Source organism: Miscanthus floridulus, chromosome 14 (assembly GCF_019320115.1).
Source record: "Miscanthus floridulus cultivar M001 chromosome 14, ASM1932011v1, whole genome shotgun sequence".
Classification (NCBI taxonomy): Eukaryota; Viridiplantae; Streptophyta; class Magnoliopsida; order Poales; family Poaceae; genus Miscanthus; species Miscanthus floridulus.
In genome coordinates, this window is record NC_089593.1 from 5,976,568 (window position 1) to 5,987,919 (window position 11,352).

At 44.0% G+C, this 11,352-nt stretch overlaps 1 long non-coding RNA gene and 1 pseudogene across 1 annotated transcript; one reads left to right on the plus strand and one right to left on the minus strand.

The window, feature by feature from the left end:
- Positions 1 to 404: 404 nt before the first annotated feature.
- Positions 405 to 5,815, plus strand: LOC136504461 (uncharacterized). Its single transcript, XR_010770889.1, has 2 exons — positions 405 to 1,123; positions 5,532 to 5,815. It is a non-coding gene; the product is annotated as an uncharacterized lncRNA (long non-coding RNA).
- LOC136504457 (protein NUCLEAR FUSION DEFECTIVE 4-like) lies at positions 2,147 to 7,757 on the minus strand (annotated as a pseudogene).
- Positions 7,758 to 11,352: the final 3,595 nt, after the last annotated feature.

Genomic DNA, 11,352 nt, shown 5'->3' on the forward strand with positions numbered 1-11,352 from the left:
TATATGTATAATTCATATACATTCCAACTAGGATTTAAATCGGTGGAACTTGAAAGCATCATCTCATTTTGGCACGTGATGATCTTGGCGATGCAGACAGCCTGATACTGATTGCTTGAGCATAGATACGTTAGAAAGCTGACAATTTTGGAAGGAGTATTTTGTGTGGACCATGGCCGTGCAAATTGGATTCCAAAGGTTCTGCGAGGAGCAGGTTCTCAGATGAATCAAATGATATGTGTGGTTCTTGGAACAAGTCTGCCAAATAGATCTTTCGAGATTGCTATACTCGCCTTCAATTTAGGCCAAATGATCATTTTAAATTTTTTCAGTCACCGTGCCCCTTGGGGATATCGGATTTAAAATTGCACTCAAATAAAAGAGGCGTATGCTCCTCCGGTCACTATAAGGAGTAATTAATAATAGTATAAACATATTGATAATTGATGGCAAAAATTGTTTCAAAAAAATAATCGATGGCAAAAAACGTGTTAAGGATTTTAACCGTACCATTTTCAACACATTAAAATTAATAATAATACTTCAAAATTTTATGGACAAAAAATGTACCGTGCCACTTTTTTGAGAAAGTTGATCGGGAATTTTTTTTAAAAAAAATACATGTTGTGGTGGGCTTCCCTGCTAGGCCGCCATGGGCTCATGGGCCAATGTGGAATTAGTTGAACGGGGCCGAGCCAACACACTGCCGCGATGGAATCAGTTCGATGAGCCCAACACCGGCGCCGCGGAGCACTGCCACTGCCGCCACTCGTCTTCACCGGAAACCGCCGCCGCTTTGGTCTCCGTCGTCCCCGTCCCCATCTCCGGCCACCACTAGCTTCCGACCCGTAAGTACCAACGCCCCTTCGCCCCTACCTTATCCCCACAAGCAGACTAGCACTCGCCGCGAGATTCATCCATTCCATCCATGGGACTGGCCTTCGATTCGTGCCGCGTTATGCGTCGTTTGCAGCTTGCAGTTTTTAAGAGGAAACTCTCCCTGGCCGAGGGACGAATCCAGAGGGTGCGTGCATGAGGTTCGCGGGCTGGTACCTGAAGATCGCGGCGGTCGGGGCCTCCATTGGCGCTGCCATGGAGCTCTTCATGATCCACACGGGCTTCTGTACGCTTCTCCCTCCCTGCTCTGCTCAGCATCCAACCCCCCTCACCCTTGTAATATATTATTTCTGATTTCTAATAATCAATCACACTTGAAACAAGTATTATTGGCTGTCCATCTGAGAGCATACATCCAGTCCCCACTTTTTTTTTCCCCAACATGAAGGTACCTTTAGGCAGATTGCAAAGTTCTCAACTGCAGCATTTCTACTTCTAGATCCAATTGCCACTTGCATTTTCCTGTCATAGAAATTCAGATCAGCTCATTTTGGGAAATACAGGGGGTGGGGGGATGGCTATTTTAATTTGATGCTTCAGTGCATGTTCCCATTTAACTGTTAGTAACTCTTGTTCATAGGATTCACTTAGTTCAGTTAGTTGCTTTGTCATTCAGTTAGTTCAGTTAGCAGCGCATGAGCTCCAGGTTGTGGCAGCCGTGCGCATAGGAGGCCGTGGGCCGAGAATAGCTCGTCCACGATGCCTGGGATACGGACGTGAGCGCACTTGCGGGCGTGGGGATGGACATGCGACAAAGCCGCAAGGAGCAGCGACACGATCCTGATCTCTGCTGTATTTCCTTCCAATAAAAGGTGAAGAAGAAAAACAGAAAAGCTGCAGGTTGTGCGCAACACCAAAAACTCTCGAGTCCAAGTGATCGTGTGTGTGTTGTGTTGAGTTCTTCACAGAGCTCTCGTCCTCGCCGCCGGCGTACATCGCCGTGGTCAGGACTGACATTAACAACAACAATCCCAACTTCTGATACTTTGGTGGCCACACAAGTTCAGATTGCCTAGTACCATTAATCCTGTCAGGCTCTCTATTTTTTCACTGCTGCATAGGAAGGCCTCTTACATTTCTGTACCTTTTCCCCCCATGATGCTACAGATGATAAGGTTGTTGTCTTGGAGTCAGAAAAACGAGCTTGGGAAAGCAGTCGAGAGGCCCAAGCTATGAGGGAAGCCCTGAACCCATGGCGTAAGCATGACGAAGAACAGAAGAAACAGTCATGAGTTATGTGTCCTGTCAAGTGATTGTATCCTCCATTTGTAGACCCTTGAATGAGGTAATATGAATGCCAGTCTTATGCATTTGGTGAATAATTTGTCGTACTTCTCTGAAATAGCTTGATGGCTGGATGGATGGTACCTTCCAGGAAAGGTTGAAGGGCTATAGGTAACAAAGCTATTTATTTTTTTCGAGGGAACAAACTATACACTTTCAGACTGGATTTCACTTGTTATGTGTTATTTTAACATTATAACAGCGAAATTGTAGGTATAGAAAGAGGTGAAAGTTGTATATCTGTTTGTACAATAATTGAGTGCTCTGTGGATCCCTCGCTGAAGTGTAGTTCCTTTTCAACTATTGCTCAATGAAGTTTAGTTCCTTTTCAACACCTTAGTAGTCCATCCTGACCATTCTTGCAAAATTTAAACTCTCTGTGTCATATTGTCCTATCTGAAGAACTCATTGATCCCCTGTTTGCTGTATCAGTATCTCCTTAATAAAGATTGAAAGAGAAGTTATTTGACTTCAATTTAGGCAGAAAGCTGAAAAGCCAATCAGATCCAATCTCCGAAGTCCTGCATACTTTAAGCCATTAAGTATAACATAAAAACAGTAAACATGGAACATTTTGCACACAATTCTATTTGACTGGCAACGACAGTCTAAACTGACTCATGCTATCTTGGGCAAACTTGTTAGTATTCATGCTCTGTGGACTGTGAATGGTGTGTTGGTTTTGTACTTTAACATATCAGCTATTAAGCCATTACTTTCCAATCATCTTTGTTTTGTTCAAGTATTTGCATTCACATCCTCCAGTTGTAACCCCTCAAATGAAGTAATACAAATGTGATTCTTTTTGCATTCCAGTGAATATTCTCTCCTACTTCTCTGAAATTGTTGGATGGTAGCTTCCAGGAATGTTTAAAGGTTCATAGGCATGTGTCCACACTGGATTCGCTTTCTACCGTGCTATTTAACAATATAATAACAAAATTATATGTTCAGAAAGGTGACAAAGGTCCATTTCTTTGCCTGAATCGAATGCTCCATGGGCTCCATACTGAATTATATTTCTTTTTTTATTACAGCTCACTGGAGTGGTCCATCTAGGACATCCTTCCAAAATTTAGAACTTTCGTGTCATTTTCTGCTATTTAGAGAACTCGCTGCCATCCTTATTTAATGTAAACATTATTGCCCTGACAAAGATTGAAAGATAAGTTATTTGCTCTGAACTCTACCATGTGATACGTTGTTAAGTAGCACTAGCTCCAAATCAGAATATTCTTGTCAATCAAACTTTTTTAACTTTGATCATAAATGTATAAGAGTTATTAGGTTGATTATTTAAGGTATAGATGTTACTAGAATTACCGTGAGAAGTACTTCAAAAAAAATAATTCGTTCCTTTGAAATGCCATGTTTTCATTGGTCGAAATTTCAACGTACATAACAACAGTAAATACGGAGGATTTTGCACATGTCTCAGTCAACCAGTAATAAACATTCCAAACTGACTTCATCCAACCTTGGGCCTACTTGTTAGTATTAATCCCAGTAAAGGTAATACTGGTTGTACTTTACATACCAGCTGATAAGCTGATAATTTTCTATCCTCTTGATGTCTCTTGTCATGGTATTCATTTTGTGTATTGTATCTAGCCCATTTCACCTAGAACAAAGTCAATTTTTTGTACAAGCTAACTGTGGTTTCAAATCAGTAAGGAACTGATGGAGGAGTTTCTTTGTTAACTGGAAACTTGGTGAAGGTGCTTACAACTTGACCGGCTAGCAGCAGCAGCAGCATAAGCTGGTTTTGTTCGTATGAATAGAACTATGCTTGATGCTAACCCCAGAAATGTGATGCAAGCCCACAGGAAGAAGGTGGTTGAGTAGCACTTCATCCCCATGCACACAATCATGGTGTCAACAATGCCAGTGCTGTTATCCATTACTGTCATCTTTTGGCCATTTCCATCGTATACCATGGCAGCAATCTGGCCATAGAGGAGTGAGCCCAGCGGGATATTGGTGATTAGGATGTTGTGATTCACCCCAACGCTATTTGGTCCAAAGAGCTCGGAGGTCACTGACACTGCTGCAGCAAAGATGAACCCTGAGCTTAGGCCAACTAGTGCTGTTCCTGCTACCAGGGTGCTTGCATCTTGTTGGTTCCACATAAGGAAAAAGGCCATTGGCATGGGGACCAATGCAGCAGCAAGCCACCCTGTGCGAGCAAGTGACACCTTCCTGTATACAAATTTTAGTTAGGAAGCATGTGATATGATGAGATATATGTTTGTGTATAAAGCAAAACAGATACCTGTGAAGGATGTCAGGTAGTGCAGAAAGAAGACGACCGAAGAAGGAGCAGGATGAGTAGACAGCAAGTAGCATGGTGAGCTGTGACTGCTGTTGCAATGACTGCGCGATCTGCCCCAAGTTGTTGCTGTATACCAGGCCAACAGTGGCTCCACAGAAGTAGGCTGTGTAGTAGAGCCAGAAGTCCACACACCTGAATGAGCTTCTTTGCACTATGTTCTTCACCGAGGGCCTCCAGGCGGCCCTTGCCCACTATTGTTCCACAACAATTGCCCTGCGTCTGGTGCTCCATTGGTTTTTGCACCATCGCATTGGACTCCATCCGATGATTGTTACTGACTAGGAGTGGCTTATGTGGATCATCATGGTTTAGTGGCGATGCAGGGTCAGGGCCATCTGTATCCACATATGAGCAACTGGAGCAGGCAGGGATGATGAGAGGAAGGGCGAGGAGGACCATGGCACCTGTGAGGATGACCCATGCAGTAGAGCCGGTTGCAGTGAAAGATCCAAAGACCACCAGATATATGCCGGTGATGAATGCGAGGATGTAGAGACCGAGGAAGACACGCCTGTCATGCCTGGGCGCACTTTGGAGGTGGCTGTCATTTGTGTGGCAGAGGAGGATTGCTGGGAGTGCAAGAATAGAGACACCAAAAGGGAGGATTGCATTGAGGAGGAGGTATACAGCTGGGGAGGAAGGGGAGAGGGCATTCACAAAGAGAGTGTAGAAGGCAGCGCTGAGCCCGTTGAAGCTTATTGAGAGGGAGAGGGCCAGGGAGCGGTTGTTTGCAGAGAAGCTGCGGATGCAGAGAACAAAGCAGACTGTGTTGAACCAGCAGATGCTGCACCCTGCTATCAAGCAGACCAAGAACACCTGCAGGGCCCAACATATGAATCAGAATTTGATCAAATAATTAAGTTTAATATAAATTGCATTTGCATGTTATGGTTTTAATTGACTATTTAACCTCTGTCGTCTCTACATCTTGGCTTGAATACATTCTGAGTGAAGTGTTTGCAATCAGTTTGTCAAGAAAACCGGTATGCTAATATAGGCTATCTACTGAAAACTGCAGGGTTGATTTCTATGCTGGGAGGTCTATCAATAGGGTCCGGAATGCATTTTACTACTAGAAGAATGTACATCCTTTTTATTTTCCTTTGAAGATGTAGTGATGAATGCTTTTAGAACGTGCTTGGAATGGGACATCTAATCTCATTTTCCTCAACAATTCCCAGTACCCAGATATGTGGTAGGCATTGAGTAGCTGAGCTGGGAATTGAGGTTAGGTATCAAAAACTGTAGTATTTTGTAACGGCACCGTGGCAATGTGACCTTAAAACTTTGTGATTCCATTTATGTGTTGTGACATGCCACATACTTCTCCTGAATGTATTGAGGTGGATGATGCAGCCGTGACTTGTGAGAATGGAATGGCATGCCTCATGCGATGTGTATTTGTTGTTGTGATGCTAGACTTTTTTTGGCGGTGGCTGAGAACCTACCAAACTTTGTGTATGAACTTAGTACTAGTCCTTCAAGACTATTTCGTTTGGATAAAGATAGTGTACTGTTGGTGCTTGGGGTAAATGAATTTGAATGGTTTGCTTGTTAACAGAAGCAAGAACATTTTTTTTAAGGGTTTAGACAAATAAAGAAGCAGAAGTGTGGGCGAGCGCGTGGTGTGAGAGCGCGCGTGTTGTGCAGGTGGCTCATCTAGCAGTCAAAGCAGAGCAGAGGCAGACTGGTAGGAGGAAAGCAGAGTTGAGTTAGTTGCAGATAACATTCAATTCAGACCTCAGACTGAATTTGAAATGTACTGGTTGGTTGGTTGATTTTTTTTTAATTTTTACGGTTGGTTGTTGACGAAGTAACTTAACTATTGCTGGATACTCCGCTGGTTGATGATGGATGTCTAATCCCCATCTCATGTCATGTCACTTTTGCTCGGCCATTTGTTTGGATTTTGTAAGGAAAATGCATGAGAACGTGATTGAAAAATAAGAATGCCAAACACTTGCATTTTAGAATGAAATTCTAGAAACTAACTATTTATTTATCCAATATTTATCCGAACACTACCATTTGGAGAGATTTTTTCTGTACAAAGACAATAATCACTATGTGAGAGTGAAATATATAAAAAAAACCTCATTATTTTTAAAATTTTATGACTATATATAGTTTATGGCAAGAACATCGATCAGCACCATACGTCGGAAAGCTTTGAAATACGAATCCAGTGATGCTAAACTTGTGTTCTGTAATAAACACGCGCAGTAAAATAACAAGAAGAAGAAGAAAAGGGCAAGGAAAGGGAAACAAAGAAGAGGGAAGGTGAGAATGGTTTCGTTCGGATAATAAACGTAAGGACCCTGGAGATCCGTTCCGACGGGTGCAGCTGAGCAAATACGATTCAAGAAAAGGAAAGGAGATGCCAGATGGATCGGAGGCGTGGAGCTGCTAGCTCCCACACACAGCCCAGCCCTCAGTGGTGTAGCGTGCTTGCTTGGTGTTTCCGAATATATATATACAAATACAAATATACAAGCACAGCAAGCCTCCGAATAGGAGCCGGCCGGCACGGCATGGTCGTCGCGACCGACGGAAGGACGAGCGGCATGCACAGCACAAGCACAACCCGGCGTCCTTTTCTGCTCCGCCGGGCCGGCCATTGGCCATTGCTGCTCGCTGCCACCGTCCCTGATGGCTGATTCCCCATCATCAGACTCTCCATCGTCGTCTACGTCCATTCCTGTCTTCTTTTATTATTTTGTTGGCTATTTCTTTCTTTCTTTCTTTCTTTCTCATAGACTAAACGAAACGATCGAGGCGGCCGGTAATTGATCGATGAGGGTGACTGGCATATACTCGTATCGTATATGCACTGCCTGCCAACCACGGCTGAACCTCAACGATCGAACATCAGCTGGACACGCCGCCAAGCAATGACAATGACGACGACACGCACGCACGTACCAGAGGGTAGGGGACGGCGACGGACGCGACCAGGCAGCAGTACTGGACGGCGTAGGCGGCGAGCCCCAAGGCGGCGGAGACCATGAGCACGGCGTGGAGCGGCATGTGGAGCAGCGCCAGGCCCGACGACCACCCCAGCGCCTTGCCCAGGTCCGACGCTGTGGCCAGGTAGTTGAGCGCCTCCTGGGAGACCCCCAGCGACGACTTGAGCGCCGACGAGTAGGCCGAGAAGTCGAAGTTGGTCCCCGTCAGCGCCTGGATCCACACCGTCGCCACCAGTACCGCCCACCGCTGCTGCTGCCGGTGCCGGCCCCCTGCTTCCACCTCCCTCCTCCTCCCTCCTCCCCACCTCGGCCGCCCGGTTGCTGCGCCATGCTTGATTATTGATTGGTTCTGGAATGATGGACTGCAAGGCGCGCGCGCGCGCTAGCTCCTGCCGGCCAAGCGGACAAGCGCGCGCGGTGCGGTGCGGTGCCTGTCCGCCCGTGCCAACCGCTCCCTCTCCCTCCTCTGCCTAGCTAGATCATATCGCGCTGCCTATATATATTATTTATTTATTTATACACATGAGCTTTCCTGTTTAGTAATAGTATAAGTCCATTTCTGTTCCATTCGTTTTAAAATATATACTACGGGTGATTTCAGTTTTATTTTATAACACTCAACCTTTTTTCTTTAAAAAAATCTAACCAAGTTTATATACACAGATATATATCAACATATACGGTGCGTACAATACTGGTGGGTTCAAGTCGTTCCGTGAAAGAAAATGGTGGCTCTAATGGAAATAAGGTGATTTTATATAAATGCCTGACATGATACACGGTCCACGAACGGTCTAAAAGATGATGACATAACACCTTGGTAGATCCTACGAAAGACAGCAAGATTGAAAAGAATTCAGGCCAAACAAGAGTATCTTGTATATAATTGGCTCTACGGAGGTCTCGATTAAAGAGATCAAAGAGCCAATTGTCAGTGAGAACCAGGCTCATCAATCCACTATGCAAAACGTGGAGCAAAATTGCCTCTGCAGGTAGAAATGAAGTCGAGAGTAGTAAGCTAGAGTCCAAGTACTTCGAAGCAAGGTGGCGCCCTTCAGACTTGACCAAGATGCAACGATGCAAACTTCAGCGTGCTCGTTGTGAGAAAAATCGAGCAAGAAGCCTATATATAGTTTCTTGAAAGACAACCCTATACAATATCGCCCTTAAAACAAAACTAACTGATAGCTTGACATCATTGCTTTGTTGCTATGTGTTTTAAAACTCGCATATGCATCCCTTTAAAAACAAGGAGCCATAGGTTGACAGCAAAGGCCCCGTTCGCTTCGCTGAAAAAACAAGTCAAAACACTGTTTCCGGCTGATTTGTTGTGAGAGAAAAACACTATTTCGGCTGAAAAAACAAGCTGAAAAAGACGGATTATAAGAGAAGCGAACATAGCCAAAAAGGGCTAGATGAGGTTATATTTACTTGGGAGGTTGAGATGTCAGAAGTTTCGAGTTGCGTGAGACTCCCAGGTCTCGGGAGTTGGCTTGGGTGTCGGAAGTTCCGACGTTCCCTATCCGACTCTACCTATTTCTAATTATGATCCAAAGTCCTCCGATCTCATGGAAAACTTGCAGATTGCATCCTTGGAAGGTTTTCATTGGGATAAGTCCACACCCTCTCTATATATTAGAGGGTCATGCCCGGTTGAGGTATTCAATACACAATGGACAAAATCAATCTACCTTACCTTTTTTATCTTTTATCTCAAGCTCTTCCAACCCTCTTGCTGGTCCACCACTTCTCTCGACAGGATTTGCCCGCGTTTTAAGTGACCTTGCCAATCCTAGAACACCCCCACCGTGCGTCTCCCCCGCTAGGTCTTCCCTGGAGGTGTTTGCAGGTTTCACGGGCGAAGAACGAGCATCTAATTAGCCTCGTTGACCTACTGGTCCACATCGACGTTGAGATCTTCCTTCACTGCGTGTGTGACCTCGAGCGATGCGGCCTCTATCGGTAGGACCAAAATCAGGGTCAATACCTACTAGTGTATGGTCATCTAATATTATTTGTCGTGAAGAATATAAACATCATTTTTCATATTGACACAATATTGTACGTCCAAGCACTTGTATTGTAGTACATTCCCTTAATTCATCTGTAGAGAGTTAATTCATCATCAATTGGCTGCGGGTTAACGAATGGAACATCCGAACATGCATACGAATCTAATCCAGGCTATGTATAAGCTGTGCTCGGCTTGCACGCATATGATCATTATTTAGATGCTGCTAGCTTGCTAATTGAGCAATTTGGATTGTATGTATCATGCAATGCATGGAAATGGCTGTATATGATTGATGTATATAGGCATCCATCTTGGATCGATGGATGGCACACAGATAACAGAACATGATCAGGGTTTTGTTTTGGCCTTATTACAAAGTAATCATGCAGAGGGAGAGGGCTATGTACATGTAATAATATAATGCAGGTAGCAGGCAGGCAGATTATTTGTTAACTAGGAGGCAGAGACGTGACGTAGTAGTTGCAGGCAATCAAGTCGAAATCGAAATCGAAATCAACATCTAATACATGAGTGAGTTTATAAATCCTATTTAGCTTTTCAGACCAAAAATTTCACATACATTTGTCTTATTGTAACCTGAAAACAGCTGCGTGCTGCTGCATGTTTTCAAGCAGCCGGCCGGCGGCTCGATCATATATACATCTATCTACTACTCTCTACATCTTGTCCAGTTGTACCTGCACATGTTAGCTGACCCTAACCCCATATATATAGTTTACGACTTACGAGAGTTGTTATTATTTCCTTTTATGTATCCTGAACCCCCTCCCACTTGCTCCCTTTTATCTCTCTTTGTAATGTATTTTTTTTCTAACTTGTCCTTAATAAAATACTAGTAGGGGTACGCCTCTCCTGTTTAACGTCCAAAAAAAAAGAGTTGTTATTATATTCGTTAGCAGCCTCCTGATGATGGTCAATTTATTTGGACTTATCAATCTCAGCTTTCGATTTTTTTAGGGAAAAAAAATCTCAACTTGCAAAGATTCTTTTAGCAACGAACGACCTCTCTCAGAGAACCGAAGGAAATATGTGTACATATGTACTGACTACTCTTTTCAACCCAAAATATAGGCATTTTTATTTAATTTGTTCAATTAAATTAGTCTAAGTTTGATCATGTTTATAGAAAAAGATATCAACATGTATGATACGGAGGGCCTATTTGGCAGGGCTCCTCAAGAAGAAGCTCTGTCAAACGTTATGTATAGGAGGAGCCAGGCACGGAGCCAGCGGTGGGGCTAGGGGGGCTCCAGCCCCCCTATCGCTCACGAGCAAGCGAAGCCCCGTAGAGCCGCAATCTGAAATTTCAGCTGTAGATGTACAGGTAGGAGGGGCTAAGATTTGTTAAACCTCTTTTCTTGCTAATTGCTGTTGTTTAGCCTCTCCTAAATTTTTTCCTAGCTTCGTCCCTAGGAGGAGCCATTTTCCAGTGAAAAAATAGAGGAGTCCTGCCAAGCACCCTAGGAATGAGAAACATTAATTCCGTTGTGACATATTTTGATATTTTACTTATTTGACCACGCATGTTTACGGTTGTTCTCTGTGTGCACTATTTTTGTCATGGCCGCGAAGAAATGCGAATACTTGACTACCACCTACTACTGCGTACTAGTAGCAGACTTGACGTTCACCAACCAGCAAGCTAAAAATTCAAAGTTCAAACAACAGAAGATAAAAATAAAATAAACGCATGAGGCGTGACCAGGGAGGGGGCTGCTATCTGTGCCAAACCAAGCTGAAACGAGACAAATATATGCGAAAAGTCGCATGCATGACTGGAGCTAGGCGTTTCTGCATTCAGATTTCGTTTGCAAAAGTGGAAACTGTGTGGGTCATTT